The following is a 20,008-nucleotide window of genomic DNA, read 5'->3' on the forward strand; positions in this document are numbered from 1 at the left end:
TCTGATCTGGTAGTCTTGGCTGGGGAGCGCACTAATGCTGTGATTCTGGAAGAAACATTCAGAGACCTACTACTCCAACTGGACTGCCACAAGTCTATGGGGCCAGATGAGATCCACCCGAGAGTGCTGAGGGAACTGGCGGAGGTGATAGCCGAGCCGCTTTCCATTATCTATCAGCGCTCCTTGTTGACTGGTGAGGTCCAGAAGACTAGAGGCTTGCCAGTGTGACTCCCATTTACAAGAAAGGTCGTAAGGAGGATCCGGGGAACTACAGGCCTGTTAGCCTGATCTTGGTGCCAGGGAAGGTTATGGAGCAGATTGTCTTGAGGGAGATTATGCAGCATGTGTGGGATGACCGGGGGATCAGGCCTAGCCAGCATGGGTTCATGAAGAACAGGTCCTGTTTGACCAACCTGATCTCCTTCAATGATCTAGTGACCCGTCTGGTGGATGAGGAAAAGGCTGTTGATGTGGTCTACCTAGACTTCAGCAAAGACTTTGACACGGTCTCTCACAGTATTCTCCTGCAGAAGCTGGCAGCCCAAGGCTTGGATGGGTACACTCTTGGCTGGGTAAGGAGCTGGCTGGCGGGCCTGGCTCAGAAGGTGGTGGTGAATGGAGTTAAATCCTTTTTTCCAGCCACCAGGCGCTTCACCTGACTGCCATGACTTTTCAGATGTCACTGAGAGTGGTTTGATGACTATGTCAGACTATGTCCAGAGTTCCCTCAGGACTCTGAGATGCATCTCATCTGGACCCATAGATTTGTAGATGTTCAGGTTCCTCAGGTGGTCAGAAACCTGATCTTCACTTATTACAGTGGTAGGGGCATTTCTTCCCCGGTTCTCATCTTCCAAGCCATCTGCTCCAGAACTCTGTGTAGAGCAGTCTCAAATGAAGAGAGAATACCTCAGCCTTCTCCTTGTCCATTGTTGCTAGCCTGTTTGGGAGGGGACAGTCTTCTGGACTTTTCCAGTTCATGTAGCTGTAGAAGCCTTTCTTATTCTTTGTGCCCCTTGCCAGGTCTAGTTTCAGTCGGGCCTTGGCCTCTACACAGTCTAGCAGCATCCTTATCCTCTTCCCCGGTAACCTGTCCCTGTCCACTGCCTGTGTATTTTCTTCTTGCTCTCCAGTTTGACCAGCAGATCCTGTTTCAGTTGTGACAATTTCTTGCCTTTCTACACCTCAGCATGTTCTTGTGCCCTAAGGAAAACTTCCTTAAGGATCTGCCAGCACTGCTCCATTTTATTGTCCTTGAGGACAGATTCCTAAGGTGTTTTGTTGGTTAACTCCCTGCAAAGCTGGAATTTGGCTGTCCTAAAATTAAGCTTCATGATTTTACTCTTTGCCTGTCTGATAACCCTCAAGAGTGTAAACTCCACCATTGCATGATGACTACAGCCCAGACCACCTCCAGTCCTCATGAGACTAATTAGTTCACTAATTATTTTTGTTAGAATTAGAGATATAATATCCATCTTGGAAATCTTAATTTTGGAATGCAATGAGAAGTCATTTCTCATTCAGTCACAGCTGTACTTCTTGTCACAGTTTTTTTAATAAATGAGCTCTCAGAAAGCCTCAGAAACATCCTGCAAGGGAGACTTCACTCTAGGTTTAAATATATGTGAGTTTATTTCTTCATCAACAGTATTTTTTGTTGACTCAAATAAGAATATTATTTGAAAAACATATGAATATATGATTGATGCCTGCATTTATAACATATTGTGATGAATGAAAATTCGTGCAGCATTTTATTGAGATAATCTACAATACTTTCACTTGAATGATTCAGAAGTTACATATAATATAGCAGCACATCAGATACTTCTACATTAAGTTTACAAATTTGCTCCTGAGTCCTTTTACCCTATTTTTTCATACTTCTTATACCCCATTATGTACTATCATCTTCTCCTGTAATGTGCCGTGTCTTATTAGTGAATTTATCTTGAAGTCCTGTTAATTTCTGCATGGCAAGTTACTGGTGAACACAATATATTTGAAACGAAGAATATAATTATATTTTCAGTGGTTTCCACAGGGACTGTACAGTACTTTATAATAAACAGATGTATTTGTTAATGAAATACCAAAATGCCTTAGCTTCTAAACAAAGTGTAAGGTTTAAAACTTGTTAAAATTAGGTGCTCTGATATATTTTTTTTCTGGTAAATCTTAGTTTGATAATCTACTTAATGAAAATGAAATAAGAATCTAGACATTTTTCTTCTTTGAAAAGAGAAAAAAGAAAGCCCATTGTTAAGATCAATTAAGGTCATTTTTCTGTCCAGAATTTTGTATAAACTATGTAAATATTCTGAATGGCATCCATGTGATTCATGTGTCACTACGCATGGATGGAAAAAAACATGCTGAACTTCTTGTCCATGAGCTATGCACTTAACCTCGACCTGTCAATCCTGCTTGTTTGTTTAATTTCTGGACATCTTACTAATCCCAAGCACATACAACCATGCCTCATAATAAAGGGTGGATGTTCTCCTAGGAGTCTCCTCTTACAACCTCCTCTTTAATCTACTCTATCAACCCAGTTCTTCTCTCAACACATTCTAGTAGTAGTTCGTTGTAGAGGCTGCATAGCTTACATAATAAGACCATAGCAGACTGTTAAGAAGCAATACTGATTTTTTTCTTATTTCCTATGGAAACGCTTTCCTTAATGTATTCTAAAATGATGTGTAATGTTTGAATAACTGTACTGTACTGACCACTCAAAATTATGTCATCAAAATTACCTTCTTGATCTATCAAACTTACAAGCCCTCCTTCAGTTGAAATAATCACTACTTTCCCATATCTACAATGTTTCACATATGCTACTGCATTTTAACCTCATCTATCACACTATTGGCTGGATGGTCACACTTGGAAAGTTGCGGTCAACAGCTCAGTGTCCAAGTGGAGACTGGTGACAAGTGATGTTCCTCAAGGATTTGTGCTGGGATCAGTGTCATCTTTGAGGCGACATGGACAGTGGGATTGAGTGCACTCTCAGCAAGATTGCAGATAACACCAAGCTGAGTTGACACATTAGAGGGAAGGTATGCGCAAGCTTGAGAAGTGGGCCCATGCCAACGACATGGAGTTCAACAAGTCTGTGTACAAGGTCCTGCACATATATCAGGACAATCCCTAGCACAAATACAGGCTGAGAATATCTAGAGAGCAGCCCTGAGGAGAAGGCTTTGGGAGTGTTGGTTGACTCAGTATAAGCTGGCAGTGTGCATTTGCAGACCAGAAGGCCAACATGGATTACATAAAGAGAAACGCGACCAGCAGGTCGAGGGAGGTGCCTCTTCTCTGCTTCTTCCCCTCTGCTCTCATGAGACCTCACATAGAGTACTGCATCCAGTCCTGGGCCTCCAAACACAAGAAAGACCTCGATGTGTTGGAGAAGGGCCATGAAGATGATCAGAGGGCTGGAGGAACCTCCTCTATGAGGACATGCTGAGAAAGCTGGGGATCTTCGGTCTGGAGAAGAAAAGGCTCTGAGGAGACTTTCTAGAGGCCTTCTAGCACCTGAAGGGGCCTACAGGAAAGATGGGGAGGGACTTTTTATAAGGACAGCTAGCGACAGGAGAAGGGGAAATGGCTTTAAACTGGAAAAGGGTAGATTTAGGTCAGATTTTAGGAAGAAAATCTTTACCCTGAAGGTGATGAGACACTGGAACATGATGCCCAGAGAGATTGCAGATGCCTTCTCCCTGGGGACATTCAAGCCAGACTGGGTGGGGCTTTGAGCAACCTGGTCTAGTAGGAGGTGTCCCTGCCTATATCAGGCAGGTTGGAATTAGATGGCCTTTAAGGTCCCTTACACTCCAAACAATTCTATGATTCTATGATTCTATGATTCTATGATTCTATGATTCTACAATTCTATGATTTTATGATCAATTCATTTTTCAGTATTAAAGACTTTCTATAAGTCTTTACCTACGTACATGATTTTGAAGTCTGTGATCACTGCAGATATTTTGTGCTGCAGTTTTGCAAAGAGAACAATGAGCAATTCTAACCTCATGAACAATTCTTAATAACTCAGTTAACAACCTACTACTCTTCAAGTAGATGATATTTAGATTTCTGCTCAGTGTCTTGTTCAGATAATGGACAGATTGAGATTATGCTTTATACTGCTGGCAATTTTAACTATTTGCCGTTGTCTGACTCATCACTGGCAGTAAAACCTGTGTTCTGCATTACTGAATACAGTTTCTCCCTTCGCTACAAAAAGACTTGATCCATTCAACCTTCAGGAACTTAAATTGAAAATAATGATTTAGATAATTAAAAAATCAGTAATAAAAGATTATGCAAGAAACAAGAAAAAAAGTACAAGAACATGAGACTGAAATATAAACAATCAAAAGAATTATTACTACATATTCTTGCAGATGAAGTTACCTAAACAAAAAATAGGCCAGCTCAAACATATCCTTCTGTATGACTTCAGTTTGCAGATCAAAGTTTACAGTACACCTAAAATTGATTACAATTGTGGTTGTTATCTTAATCTTCATTCTCTAAAACATTTGAGCTGTGGTCTCTGTGGTCTTTGCAATGTGCTTTGCCTTCACAGTTCCTTTTTATCTTTATACAGTACTTATGTCATAGCTGTCTCTTCTGATATGCCTGTGACAGACAGCATTTACAGAATAATGGACTTGCTTGCAATTTCAGCAGTTGGTGGCTGACTGATCCTGAGGCCTTTTTTTCTGAATTTTTGTTTCCAATAAATTATAACCTGGATTCCTGACAAAACTTTGAATATCAAAGCCAGTATTGTTGTCACTGACTGTCTTCCAAATTATGAAGCCTGCCCTACCTCTAGCACACACATTCTAATTAGCCCTAGTTGCATGAATTATGATTTATTGTGAAACAGAGCAAATCAGTTCAGTAAGAAAGATTTTAGCTCCATAAAATGCCAGATTTGTGGATTTCTTGTTTGTTTCTAAAACACAGGTAACTATGATTTTAAAATAATGGAAATTTAGTATTGCCCTTTTAAGCCAAGACAAAAGAATGAAACCAGACTAGACAAATATTCATGTTTCTGTCTAACCTCTGGGGAAAATAACCTCTTCCTGACTTCTGAGACAATAGTTAAGACTGATTTCTTCCTTTGAGTCTTGGAAGTTTCTGTGGTCTCAGTAAGGCACTCAAAGTCAGAGGTAACGTTGAATATTAACATAATATTTTCAGGCCAAGTACTAGGAAATATTATAGCAAATATATGTTTCTGAGGGAAAAATAAAAGTAGAATCTGGCACAAAAATGCATTATGTAGCCACAAATTCTCAAATTTCTTGGAAATGAGGAACCTGAAAACATGTGCATCTGGCTTTATCATTCAAAGATTAAGTGAATGACAATCAGAATAAATGAAAAACAGAGAACTGAAATGATTCCAGATATGTAGTCTCAGTATTTTACAATTATAAGACAGGAATTAATTTATTCAACACAGTCTGACATTAGGCATGCCCTTCAAGTATTGAAAATGCAAGTGTCATTTAAATCAGAATAGGGAATTACAGCTTCCCACACTGTGTTAGTTTTAGGATCAGCATTGGAATCACTGGAGGAAATCTTTGGCCCACATTGTGCAGAAGGTCAGACTATGGGATTATAATGATTCTTCCTGATTTCTAGATCCTTGAAGTAATGAATGATTTAAATAACTTTGCAGGACAAACAGAAGAATTGCAGTTCAACAGCTGAGCAAGGAATTTTTTTTTTCATTCACCAAATGAAGTTAAGCAGGATTTGAAATATCTGCATAAAAATAGTATTTACACAATGAATGTCTGTTTTCACAGCTTTATCACAGTCAATAGAGCTGGTTTTGGTGTTTTAACCCCGTAATTACAAAGATGCACACATTCAGAAACATGGAAATTAAAATAGAAAATAAAAATTAAAATAGAAAATTCCACTTGGTTGAATATTTTTCCTGTGTTTGCAAGTGAATACAGTGACACGAACTGTGAAATATTTAATTTTGTAATCAACTTGCAGATTCTTGGCCCTGGGAACCAGAGGTCAGAATTACACTTTCACTTTAATCTGACATTAGCTCAGGATGCTGCTAGAGATGTGCAGCCTTCCAGGCATCTCATTCCTATTCCTTCAGAGCACTGATGCAGCTCACTAAGTGGCTGTACAAGTGCTAGTGTCAGCACAGTGGAGTCAGGGAGATCACGTAGTCACAGCAATTGGAAAGCCAAGGCTGAGTTTATGTTAGGTTTAAGTAATGCATAACCACAGTCATCATATCTACCACTTCACTTGACTGGAAAGTTGTCAGCAGTTTATGGGCTAGATCGACTTGGTTCCACGACTAGCGGGGCAGGGGGACCCACAGATGCACACCCTGGGAAACGGAAAAGGAGAAAAAGGGAGAAGGATAGAGAGATGGGCCTAAAAACAAAACAAAATGATCTGAGGAGAAATAATCTAATTTACTAATTAAAATATCAGAATGCAAGATAGCACACTATAATACAGTATAATACAATATAATTAGAATTGAAGCTAATAAATCAAATAAAATGAGAGAGTATGTCCTAAAACTGAAGGCCTTACTCTAGTGCTGAAGCAAAACAGCTAGCTGGGCTAAGCAGAAGAGAAAAGAGGGAATGTCTCGTGATATACAGTTTTCTCTTTCCCTCTGAGCAGAAATGGTAACAGAAAAGGGGAACAGTCCACTGGGGAATGTAGTTCTTCTTATCTTCTGGGATGTGTACCCAGAACTCAAGCACTGACTCTTTAACTCTCAGAGTAATACATGATGTTATGATGTGAACCAAAAATCATAGAGCCACGACAAAAGTCTAAGTTGATAGCTCAAAGCATGTTTACCTTCCCACTTATACTGCCACTTGTAAACTGAATTTTTAGTTCATTATTTTTGTACTAGTGGCCCAAAGATTTATTTGGTTTAGTAACTCTTTCTTTCATTACAATTCAGGCTGTATTGTTGCGCAGACTCTGAAAGCAAGCTGCTGAATACAAACATTTGAATAAAAAAAATTGTCAATAAAGCCTTCATGTGCATGCAAACACATGCACAACCACTCCTGTTTCTGGCTTCCAACATAACCCTGTCTTATGTGTTATTAGAGGTACAACAGCATTAAGGAGTCTATAGAAGGACATGTTATTTTAAATTAAATTCATGTCACAGTGAAAAAGAATAGTGTCCACCATGGGGAGAGAAACGCTTTGAAAATCAGGGGATTTTGAAAAGGAGATCCTGAAAGATAACATACAAAAGATGAAGGCAGTTTTCTACCCTTAGTCTTTAAATGACATATAGGAAGTGAAACAGTTTTCTTAGAATCCAAATACTCTGCATGTAATGTAGAATTCTATTATCTACACTAATGATAGTGCTGTCTCATGACTGAAAGTCTTCCAAGACCCCCATAGACTGCTTAATGTCTTTTAAGTTACAAAGCTGAAAAAATATCTGAAAAAAACAGCTATAAGAGAAGTGCACTAATATGTCCTTCACATTATCAGAGAATTTTTGCATTCTTAAGTCCCACTTAACTAAGAAGCTGTGGCTTCTTTTCAAAAGCTGTTCCTTCTTATGAAGAATTTCTTGAGAGATGCTGGAGAGACATCATCCCTGATTTTAGGATTACTAAGGATTACTAAGATATTTAAAAAGCCTTGGCCACTGCATTTGTTGCTGAAACAGTGGAAGGCAAAAAACTGGTATTATATTGACGTTTCAAAATGTCTTGTTTTCACAGCATTTTTTTCATCTGTGAACTCCTCTAGATCTTTCTACTCCACATTTGTTTGAACTTTTAGCATTAGATGATCAAATAAAACGAGATGATGATTCTCACAGCTCAAGATTTTCACAAAATTTATTTTGACATCCATACATAAGATAGACACAATCTGGGAGCCTAATGAATATATATCTGAAGGAAATCAGCAGTATTACCCCAGCTGCAGAGAAATAAAAATGCACCCATGAATCTGTCTGTTTGAAGATAGGAAAATGATTGCTAGAGTCTTTCATCTATTTCTATTCATAGTTGTGTATTTTTAAAGAGACCAGAATAGCAAGAGGACAGAACAGTCAACCCTATCACATCCAGAGTAAAGACATACTAGTCACCTCCTAATGTGTGGCTCCTTATTTCATCCTCTTGTGGTTTGTTTTGAAAAGTCTGGGTTCTTCTTCCCATCCTGAAGAGTGTAGATAGATGAAATAGAGGATACTTTTAGAGAGGCCTCAAAAGAGATGCCTCAAAAATGGCATAGAGGATGAAAAATGAATTTTTCTAATATTCTCTAAAGTCTTTGTTTTTATGTTAGAATTCACTTCATTTAAAATCCCTTGTACAGTTTTTGTGAAAGAAGTAAGAATTTGTTCCTATAGCTCTGACAGTGCATAAATCCTGACAGGTCTAGCTCCGGAAATGAGGTTCACTTTCATGAGTAAACAGACATTCAGAAACAGATTTTATTTTATTGTGACTCAGTTTCAACTCAGATTTAGGAGTTCATTGCAAATGCATTAGTGCTTGCAATCAACTATATAGGTTTTTGTAACTCAGGAAATTTTAGATTCAATAAGGGTACTGAAAAGGCTGGAATGCCCAGATTTTGGTACAACATTTCCATAATGAATTACAGTGACTTTTTTTTTTCTTCAGTTAATTCCCATTATTTAACATTACCAGCAAGTTTTGAAAATAAAAGATAAGAAAACTGTCCCATAGATTTGATCTCCTAGATAGACTTTGCAATGACGTTATCACTTTATTCCTCTCTTCAGGGATTGTAGAATGTACTATAAAGTGACTACCTGCCTTTTCTTACTTTCTTCCAAATTCTTAACTTGGCAGTAGTTCCCCTGGAGTGTTCCAAGGTCTTTCTCCCCTTGAGACTTTATTATTTCTTGACAAATTACCGTGATAAAGAAAAATGTCCCTACAGAAATTTAAACACTAGAAAACCAGATGCTTTATAATAACACAAATTAAAAAATGCATCAAAGTATTAGTATTTGGAACCACATGTGGGTCTCTACAAGAAAAAATGAAAATTTGATGTATTTATGCATACAAATTGCAATGCAATATAAAAATACTGTAATAGAACCTCTACTTTTACATAATTTTGAAGCAATCTCTTTGATACACTTAAACCACATTCTGAAAAGCTTCCCGATGTGGAATATTATCTTACTTATTGATTGCATGGCATTATGCAACAGAATATTTCTCCATGAAAATAAATAAATAAAAGTTATATTAAACTGTTCCTCTGCAACTTGCTTAATTCAAGCAGAAAATGTTTACATCCTGTTAAAACATTCATAGCAGAATAATGTTTACTACAAAATGGAAATGTATTACAGAATGATCAATGGGATGGAGGAGTTGGGAAGTCCAAGAAAAGATTTTTTAACTACCATTTTCAAGATGAAAAACATTCTAAGTCCTCTGTTACTAAATTAGTCATTTTGTGAGATCACACAAGTGCATGGAGAAAAAGAATGACAATTTAATGCTCAAAAGATGACAGCAAAGCATTCCAGTTTCATAAAAATACCGCAGAAGGGAACAGATAGTTTGAAAGTGATCGCATTCTAGCTGACAAAATAAGACTGAAAACAATCAAAACAGAAGGAAATATTAACCCCTTAGACAATAAAAACAAAGTGGTGTTTCAGTTTGTTTTTTTTCGTTTGTTTTCTTTCTTTTTTTTTTTTTTTTTTTTTTTTTTTTTGTGGTGATTAAGTGATAAATAAGCATTGTAAGAGAAGATTAAAACATAAATTATCTTATATCTGACTCAACCCTCTGGGTTTTTTTTTAGCCAGATACAAAATGCATAATTTTATATTTATTCCAGAAACATCAAGATAAATGTGTATGATGGACTGTCCAGATACATTTGAAGTGTTTGGCTCATTGTAGTTGTTATATCTGATGTGGTATCAGTCATCATCCAAGGGAGACTGTAGAATAGTCTCTCAACAGACATAAGCTTCATTTCCCAGAACTAGCAATATTTTACCTTGGTTCTATAGTTCAGATGAAAAATATCATCAGGAATTTATTTAGGCAAGTCTCAGAATGACAAGAGAGATAAATACCACCAGCTCAATAAACAGTTGAAAGTCAGCTATTGTGCATGATTGAAAACAGACTGCATACCAGCAATACGTTTGCTCCTTTTTCAGGCAGACGTAGTTTAATATAATCAACCTTCATGGATGAATTTATGGAAGAGAAAGGAAATATAGATATGGATGTTGAGCTCCCCCTATATCACTGCCCAAACTGCAGATGTAGGAACACCCCATTCAGCATTTCCAATTCTCTCCTGCTCACCACTCCTCACATAAAAACAGTGACAGAGGTGTCATTCTGCCAAGAACAGATGCCTGTCTCTCCTAAACAGAGATCCTAGTACCGCTCCATACCAAAGCATGACTAAGTAATCAGTGATGTCAATCACAGTCAGGGTGCTGTTACCTAATTTTTACTAACAATATACCCCATTGTTTTTCCATCAGTGCTATTGTCTCTGGTAAACAATGATTCTCACAAACCTTAGTGTAACAAACCACTAGTCTAAGTATGGATGGCACCACACAAGGCTTCATTAAGAACATAGTATCTCTTATATCCTTGTAATTAGCTGTACATCAGGCATGTCCAATAAACAGCCTGCCCCCCAGCCTATGCCATTACGGTGGCAACTCTGCCCTGCCAAACGGCCTGGCCCAGCCCTGGGCCCATACCCATTGCTCAGCAACAACCAAACTGTCAGGGTGCTATCAAGGCTGTCAGAACCGAAATCAGGGCACAGTGGAGTGCCAGCTCAAGTTATGGCAAATAATTGCATTCATTCTGATTGACTAAACACAGTCCTTGGAACAGTGAAAAATATGCAGCTGTGATGAAAAAATTTGAGAAATGGTTTGAAGAAAGCTGAAAAAATCTTTTTTCTTTTTTTTTTTTTTTTTTTTGCATATTTACAACTCTGTTTTCATTTGGCATAAATACATTTTTCAAATGGAATATATAGAGTTGCAGTCAGATTGCAAAAAAATCTATTTGTGTCTCTTTACTAGGCTTTTATAAGAGAAAAATACCCCTTCCTTCACAGTCATGCCTTATTCATGCTATCACTTTTGGCAGTATGCACATTTATGAACAACTATTTTCAAGAATGAAGCACAGGAAGAGTAAAATTTCATAAAGGATCTCTGATGAACACTTTGAGAACTCACTAATTGCAACCACTGCTATCAAACCATACTGATGCATTAGTTTCACAAAAACAAGGTCAAATATCCCTTTAGTTTTGTGGTTTTATTGCTCTATTTTTCACTGTCTTATTAAAAATATTAAAAATTAAAATAAGTTTTGTTACTTATATATGTTACCTATATTATATATTTTATGAGGACTGCTCTAGAAATAATTCCTCCTGTTTTATTATGTTGGCCCATGACATCAGAGGCAAATGCTGACAGTTTGGCAGTAGAGGCTGAATCTTTCTGCCAGTATTCTTCTATGCTTTGTTTCCATGCAACAGACAGCTGCAGATAACAAAATGGCATCTGATATAGAAGTGCATCTGAAGAAAAGGGGTGGAATTGTCTTTCTCCATGCAGAAAAAGTTCCACCCAATGACATTCATTGAGACTTGCTGCACATTTATGGAGACTAATGTGAGCATGGTGAGGTGATGGGTGGTTGCAACAGCAACAGTGAGTCATCTCTGCTAGTACAAACTTTGATAAGTGCAACATGCAGGATCTTCATCACTGGTGAAAATGCACAGCTAATGGTGGTGACTGTTGAAAAGACTGTTCTATAGAGAAAATTTGCTGTATCAGCTACTGTGTTCATTCTATCTGCTGCAGTTTCCATGAAAATAAGTAGGAGGCATTACTTTTGGAGGGACATATATATGTGCAACCCATGACAATTCCTCTTCACTCAATGCAACCCAAGTTAGATGCCTGTGCTTACATAAACAAGAAGCTTTGCAAGTATTCTAGTACAAATAACAACTAGAATTGTGTTCCTTAATAGGGCTGTAGGTCTGCTTCCACAAATAGAGCATAATTCAATCTTTTTCTGTTCTTTTATTCTATGTAGAAGTTGTATCTTGGACAGGTATACCCTTCTTTGGGTAAGGAACTGCCTAGAGGGCCATGCCCAACGGGTAGTGGTTAATGGAGCTAAGTCCAGCTGGCGACCTGTTTCATGTGGTGTCCCCCAGGGATTGGTACTGGGGCCTATCTTGTTTAATATACTTACTGATGACCTAGATGAGGGGATTGAGTGTGCCCTCAGTAAGTTTGCAGATGACACCAAGTTGGAAGATGCCTGAAGGTAGGAAGGCCCTTCAGAGGGATCTAGATAAGCTGGATTGCTGGGCTGAGGTGAATGGGATGAAGTTCAACAAGGCAAATGCCGGGTCCTGCATTTTGGCCACAACAACCCCATGCAGCGTTATAGGCTTGGAGACAAGTGGCTGGATGATTGTGAAGAGGAAAGGGACCTGGGGGTGTTGGTTGATGCTTGGCTGAACATGAGCCGACAGTGTGCTCAGGTGGCCAAGAGGGCCAACGGCATCCTGGCGTGCATTAGAAATAGTGTGGCCAGCAGGAGCAGGGAGGTGATCATCCTCCTGTACTTGGCATTGGTGAGGCCACACTTTGAGTATTGTGTTCAGTTTTGGGCCCCTCTCTACAAGAGAGACATTGAGGCTCTGGAGAGTGTCCAGAGAAGGGCAACAAAACTGGTGAGGGGTCTGGAGCACAGACCTTATGAGGAGCGGCTGAGGGAGCTGGGATTGTTTAGTCTGGAGAAGAGGAGGCTCAGGGGAGATCTCACTGCACTCTACAACTTCCTGAAGGGAGGTTGAGGTGAGGAGGGGTTTGGCCTCTTCTCCCAGGCAACAAACAGGACCTGGGGAAATTGTACCAGAGGAGGTTTAGGTTAGACATAAGGAAGAATTTTTTCTCTCAGAGAGTGGTCAGGCACTGGAATGGCTGCCCAGGGAGGTGGTAGAGTCACTGTCCCTGGCAGTGTTCAAGAGGCGCCTGGATGAGGAGCTATGAGATATAGTTTAGTGCTTGTGGTAGCAATGGTAATGGGAGGACGGTTGGACTAGATGATCTTGCAGGTCATTTCCAACCTTGTGATTCTATGATTGTATGATTCTATCAAAACGATTTTTTCCCCTTCATTGAGATAGATGATGAGGATTGTTGCTGTTGAAGAATTTTACATCTGCATAATTAGATCTGACTAGAAAACTCAGTTTTCTTCTTCTTGGTACCTAAAATCAAATCCCTAGAAAAAATAGTATTGCATTCTATCAGCTGAAAGGCAATGCAGATACATGCTTTCCAAGGAGCATTTTTTGCAAAGATGACAAATGCGTTACAAAAGATCACCGCTCTTCCATTACTTTTTTCCTGGATATACTTCAAAATCTCAATTTTCGCACAGACTTACAGTTTGACTACTAGCTTGCTAAGTGAACATATTGTTCCACATACTCTTTTTTTTTTCTGCGTAGATAGACTGAACACACTTGCCAATTGTCCAGAAGTTTGTGTAGAACTGTCAATATTAGAAACTCATTTGTTCTCCAGTTAATTACCTTTAAGGCAATTTCATCAGAGACATAAGTTTTCTCTATTTCTTGGCTTTCTCAGTGCAGAGACATGGATAAGCCAAGCTACTAATATTATCTGAGAATGTTTTATTTGCATGAAATGCCGTGATACTACAGATGGTGATGACATGAAATAACATCACGCAACATAGTTTTACCTTTCTTAATAGAATGTTTTCCCAACCACATTCTCTTTGGCAATTGGATATACTGAATCTAAAAAGTTCACTGTATAAAGACAAGGAATTCACTGGATTTGCTGTTAACTATAGCTCAAAATTGAGGCAAACACTGGGAAAGTGCTGTTCTGTCTGGGGGTTGATCACAACAACCCTGTGCAGTGCTACAGGCTTGGGCAGTACTGTTGGAAAACTGTGCAGAGAAAAAGAATCTGGAGGTGTGAGTCAACATTTGGCTGAATATGAGCCAGCAGTGTGCCCAGGTGGCCAAGAAGGCCAATGGCATCCTGGCTTGTATTAGAAATAGTGTTGCTAGCATGAGCAGGGAAGTGATTTTCAGCCTGTACTCAGCTTTGGTGAGGCCACACCTCAAGTATTATGTTCAGTTTTGGGTCCCTCACTACAAAAAAGACATGGAGTATGTCCAGAGAAAGGCAATGAAACTTAAAGGGTGTGGAACACAAGTTTCTATAAGGAGTGGCTGAAGGAATGGGAACTATTTCATCTGGAGAAGTGATGGCACAGGAACAATCTCTACAACTACCTGAAAGGAGGTTGTGGTGAGATGGAAGTTGGTCTGTTCTCTCGGGTAACTAGTGATAAGACAAGAGAGAATGGCCTTAAATTGTGCTAAGGGAGGTTCAGGATGGATATTAGGGAGAATTTTTTTCTCAGAAAGAATGGTGAGGCATTGAAGCAAGTTGCCCAGGAAGTGGCAAACCTATGGTCATATGTAGTATGTAAGGACTTGATCTAGTGGAGAAATATTATTGATATGGTTGGACTAGATGATCTTAGAGGTCTTTTTCAGCCTTACTGATTTTATGATTCTGTGTTTTTATGATTGTAGTGGAAGGTGTGCCTATCCAATACAGGGAATTGGAACCAGATATTTAAGGTCCATTCCTACCTGAACCATTCAAAGATTCTATGACTTCTACAACTCAAGAAGAAATACTTGTTTTCTTTCCTAAAAGGGCACTAGTAAATTAAATGACTACTGTTATCTATACTGATAACTATATCAGCAACATGTAGTCACAGCAAGATATGTTATTGTTTTAATATAAAACAGTACTGTATTGTCTGTTCTGAAAAGCAGAAGTCACAAATAAAAAAAAATCCTGGCTATGTACTGCCACAACTATGTGCATGCAACTTTCAAATGTGTAAAACATAATTCTGTTCCTGTGCAGACAGAAATGCACTGTTGTGGTTTTGTGGGTTTTGTTGTCAGTATTCCACATGATAACATCATATAAAGCACTGGGAGTTAAAGAGTTAATCTTCAGTTCCCTGGACTGCTGTTTCTGGATGTTTGGTTCCCTGAGGGGGAATGGAGCAACTGCATTCCCCAGAGAACTTTGTATTCCAGAGGGAGAAGGTGAAATTCCTCGCAGGTCAGGAGACCCTTCTTTGTCCACTGCCAGTGAGCACATGGCCCCTAGCGCAGTTGTAGAGTAAGGTCTTCAGTTTTGGACACTCTCATTTTATTTGATCTGTTCTGGTTTTCAGACCCATTTACTATCTCCTTACTCTTCCCCCTTTCCCGGGGTGGATCCTGTGGGTCTCCTGCCTCATTAGTTACAGGACTGGCCCAAGTGGCTCATAAAACCTTGGCACCTTTTTTTTTCTCTTTCTTTTCCAGGTCAGTGGGCCTGTGGCCTGCTGTCCCCCTACCATGGACACAGATAAATCTAGAGATAATTTGGTGACATGCCACCTTAAATATTTACAGGCGGATTTTTAAAGACAAAATATCTTTCAATTGTCAGTATACATACATTTTTATTTTTTAACCAATGCACTGCTAACATAGACAATTGTACAGTCAGATTTCTCTAGGAGCCCACAAAATATGCTCATCCATTCTTCTATTTGGATGTTATGCAGTTTGAAAAACTAAGAACTTTGCCTAAGGGTTCCAGTTGAAGCTCCATGTTTTTAAAATGTTAGTCCCTGCTGCATGTATTAGATGTACTTACACAGCCATTTAGCTTAAATTAAGAAACATCTTAAAACATGAAGAGCCCAAACAATTAAAACATTTCCATGTAGAGTTTTGAAATAGCTCAGCAGTATCCTATACACACAAAAATTGAAGAACTAGGCAGAGCTGGTTCAGTGCTCTTTTATGAATACTTTTCTCATCCTCAGAGTAGTGGAATCAATTTTGCAGTATCAGAAGAAGAGATTTCTGTTGGAAGAGAAACGAAATATAGATCTTGAAGCATGACTTGTATTTGCACTTACTTAATGAACATCTGATGAAAATCTGAAAAACAGGTGATAAATGTGTGAGCCCTATAGATTCCAGAGATCCAATAATCTTCCTTTCAAAGTGGTACAGTAAAATAGGACCAGCTCAATCTCTCCAGTTGGATATTATCATTTGCAGAATCCCATAGAATTTAAAAAGGGGATGAATCTGGCCTCAAATAACAATTCTTCAGTTAGCCTGCAGTTCATTTGTATTCCTAGTAAGTAAAAAAAGCCACAGACCTTCAAAATCCATTCTTGCTGAAGGCAGATATTACCAGGAATGTCAGAGCATTATTTTTACAAACCCAAATATTTCTTTACCTTTTAGACATTTCAACAGATAATTTTTAAGCTCGTGTACTCATTTTTCTCCTCATAGAATTCTTCTTAATCCACAGGCTATTTTTAATACATGTTTACTATCTCAATAACTAAAGCATTTCACAGGAACTGATCTTGCTTTCTTACCATATACAGGAGCTGTGAGCTTTTTCTGTATCTTGGAAAATATAAATTGTGTCCTGCAGCTAAATCTTTAAGAGAAGAGTGAAAGTATTTTATAAAATCACTCTTCAGCATACTCTGTAAGGCCAATTATTTTCGTGTTCGATCTTTTGTCATGATTCCATAGATTGTCAACTTTTTCGAGTAGTGTATGGGAACTGCTGAGTCATGGCCTGAACCTCTGATTAATCACCTGAGGTGAGCAATGAGTCAGCCATGGGAGCACAGGTGAAAGCAATTCACCTGTGCTGCAGGAAGGGGTGGAGCCTGGCTCCTCCTCTCCTAGACCCCTTTAAGAGCTGACTACCAGGAGGGAAGGATCTCTGTTCTGGAGATCCACTCCACTGGAGTTTGCTGAGTGAGCCCATGATATGTGTAGACATCCTATCTATTCTCTTTGTCTTGCTTTGCCTAACTCTCTTGTTTACTTCATTATTATAGCATCTTAATATTATTTGATTGTACAATATTCCTTGATTATACACTGTCTTAATATTCTTTGATTATACAAGTAGATAAAATATTTTCTTGTTATATTGTTCTTTATCCTTCTTGAAGCTTGAAATCCTGTATTCTGAATTACTATTCCTTTCCTCCATAGCACTTTCTCAAATGTGTATTTTATTTATTTGTACATCCTCTCAGTTTTCCCTTTCTCTGGTACCACTAGGACTGAGCTTATGTAGAACCACCTCTACACAAATCATTAATAAAAAAAAAGGAAGTTGAGAGCATCAAGTTGTGCAGATCTGGGTGGTGGTGGTGGTGGATGTCATAAAGCAAGTATTGACAATAAAGAAAAAAATGTGAGGATCAGTTACCTTGTTTTTATCTCAAGTTTTTCCCACAACTTTAATTTCATGACTTGTTAGCAGTATTATCATTAAAGAGAGAAATGCTGGCCAGCAAAAAATCGGGGCACAGCTGTAGGGTGGGAGAACAAGAGCAGGTGATACATTTTGGAAGAACATGCAAAAATGACTATTGAAAAGAGGAAAAAAGGCTAGAAACTTGCTATGCTCAAGAAATGCCGTAATTATTTAAAGTGAGGCTTCTAGTTTACTACTCTTGAAGAACCACCTACTGTTTTTCGTTTGTACTGAGAAGTGTTTTCCATAGTTAAACACTTTGAAAAAACAATTACTATTGTACAGGTAATACCATTTTATATTTTCTTAGGGAAAACACTAAAATCAATTGCTAGTCCTCAGAAAAATGCTTGAAGTCATTTGAAGTACATAATATTCTATAAAAATAAGCATAATACAATTTTCATTTATCAATTTAAAAAACAGGATTTTTATATTTTCATGGCGTGAGGAAAAAATCAACTTTGTAAAATCATTCTGTTAACTGTATTTCCAGGAAAACTCATTTGTTCTAATGTTACAAATAAAAAATGAATCCAAGGATTTATTAAACCCAATAAAATAGCTTATTAGTCATTATATTTTATCTCTTCCTTGAACATGACAAATGTATCCTTAAGTAAATGTAAACAATGTTTGTACATGCTTTGAAATGCTTTCATCTAAGTTTTGAATTTAATTCTGTAACTGATGTCCTCCCATTCTCTGACCATAAAGTTAAAGATGTTCTATTGTACAAAAAAAAAAAAAAAAACTGAAGAAGAAAAAAATCATTTATTCAACATAATATTAATGCTACTGCAAATCAGTACCCAACATTGTTATTAAAAACAAAGGTTGTTCATGTTTATATAAAGTCCTCTGACCATATTAATTATGGAAAGATTAGCACTTCTAGGCTTGTGTGGTTAAAGACTTTACAAAAATAGCAAATCAAGTATTCACGTTTTCTATTTGCTTCTTTTTTAAAAAATAAGTGCAAGTAGGACAAGTTTGGATCCTCTATGATCTTACATAAAAAAAGTAATTATCTTGTTTATTTTGTTTATGCATTTTCTTTGATGAGAAGATCATGGTAACACATCCTGCCTGGAAATTGTACTCCACATAGAGTTTGAGACAGTGCTTGTTTAACTATGATTGTGCATCTCCATTGACTCTCTAATGTTGTGAGAGGTGAATGCTTTATACTACCAACATTTTGTCTCAGAGTTCCCTAGATTTTCAACAAATCACTACAAACAGCTAATAAGGAGAAATTGCTGTTAAGATAATGCCATTATCAACTCAGGAGCCCAGTGTTCTCAAGGTATCAGTATTTTTTTCTTCCCTGAGAGAAGATCACCTAACATCTGTTTATAGTGAAGACAGTGGGGAAAAAAAAAAAGATATGCACTTTTATTGTTCACTGATCTATTTAATGGAATTGGTTACTGCATTTACTATGTTCACAGTGTTATTATGAGAATTCTCTCCAAATCAAATGATTTGCTGTCTTTTCTTAAAAACAACAACAAAACAGCTTAATATCGAGAACAGTTGTTTAATATATCAATTTGACACTGTTTATGTTTAGTTGTGGTCCATTAAAATAACATTTTAAAAATTCCTTTATATGCTGTAATATCAAGAGAAAACCAGTAAATTAAAAAGATGAGAGATTTTGGCTCTCCTATCTAAATGATCAGTAGCCTTGCTGAACGTAATAGATCTTTTCAGTCGTTATACTATGCACTTTAACTGTAATTGAAAAGACACGTTTCAACCCTGAAATTAAAAAATCTATTGTCTTGTCTTTTTTGGGTGGTAGTATTAAGTGTAAATATAACATGAAAAAGAGTGTACTTAGTGCCACAATTTTAGTTTAGAATTTGACAATATACACATATGGGGTGGTGAAGTTGCCAGCATTTATGCAAGACTGTCTTCAGATAAGAGAATATATAAAAAAGAGAGAATTTTTGCAAACTTTTATTAGAGATTATGAAATAAGATTAATATGTCAACAGTCTGATCTTGTAAATAGAGGCTGAAAGATGTGTAAATAAGACCTCTGTAGTTTACTAAATGGGATTCTACTAGACACCAAAAGTAGGACCTTCCTCCTCTTGACTAACAAGATACTAATAATGAGATTTTGATTCCATCTAAAACAATTTTGATAATGAAGTATTTGTTGATATTCTGTCCTTCAAAACACTTTTGTAACCTTTTGTTACCTTATGCAGAAAAGCAAGAAAAGCTGTTGGCCTAGAAGGCCGACAGTAACCTGGGCTGTATCAAAAGATAGCATCAGGGAGGGGGAGGTGGTTGTCCTCCTCTATGCTGCCCTCATGAGGCCCCACGTGGAGTACTGCATCCAGGCCTCGGGTCCACAGCACAAGAAGGGTGTGGAGACATTGAAGTGGGTCTAGAGGAGGGTCATGAAGATGATCAGAAGGCTGGAATACCTCTCCTTTTCACATGTCTCTATTTTATAAGTGATTT

This window comes from Phasianus colchicus, chromosome 14 (genome assembly GCF_987193195.1).
Source record: "Phasianus colchicus chromosome 14, bPhaCol1.hap1.1, whole genome shotgun sequence".
NCBI classification, from domain to species: domain Eukaryota; kingdom Metazoa; phylum Chordata; class Aves; order Galliformes; family Phasianidae; genus Phasianus; species Phasianus colchicus.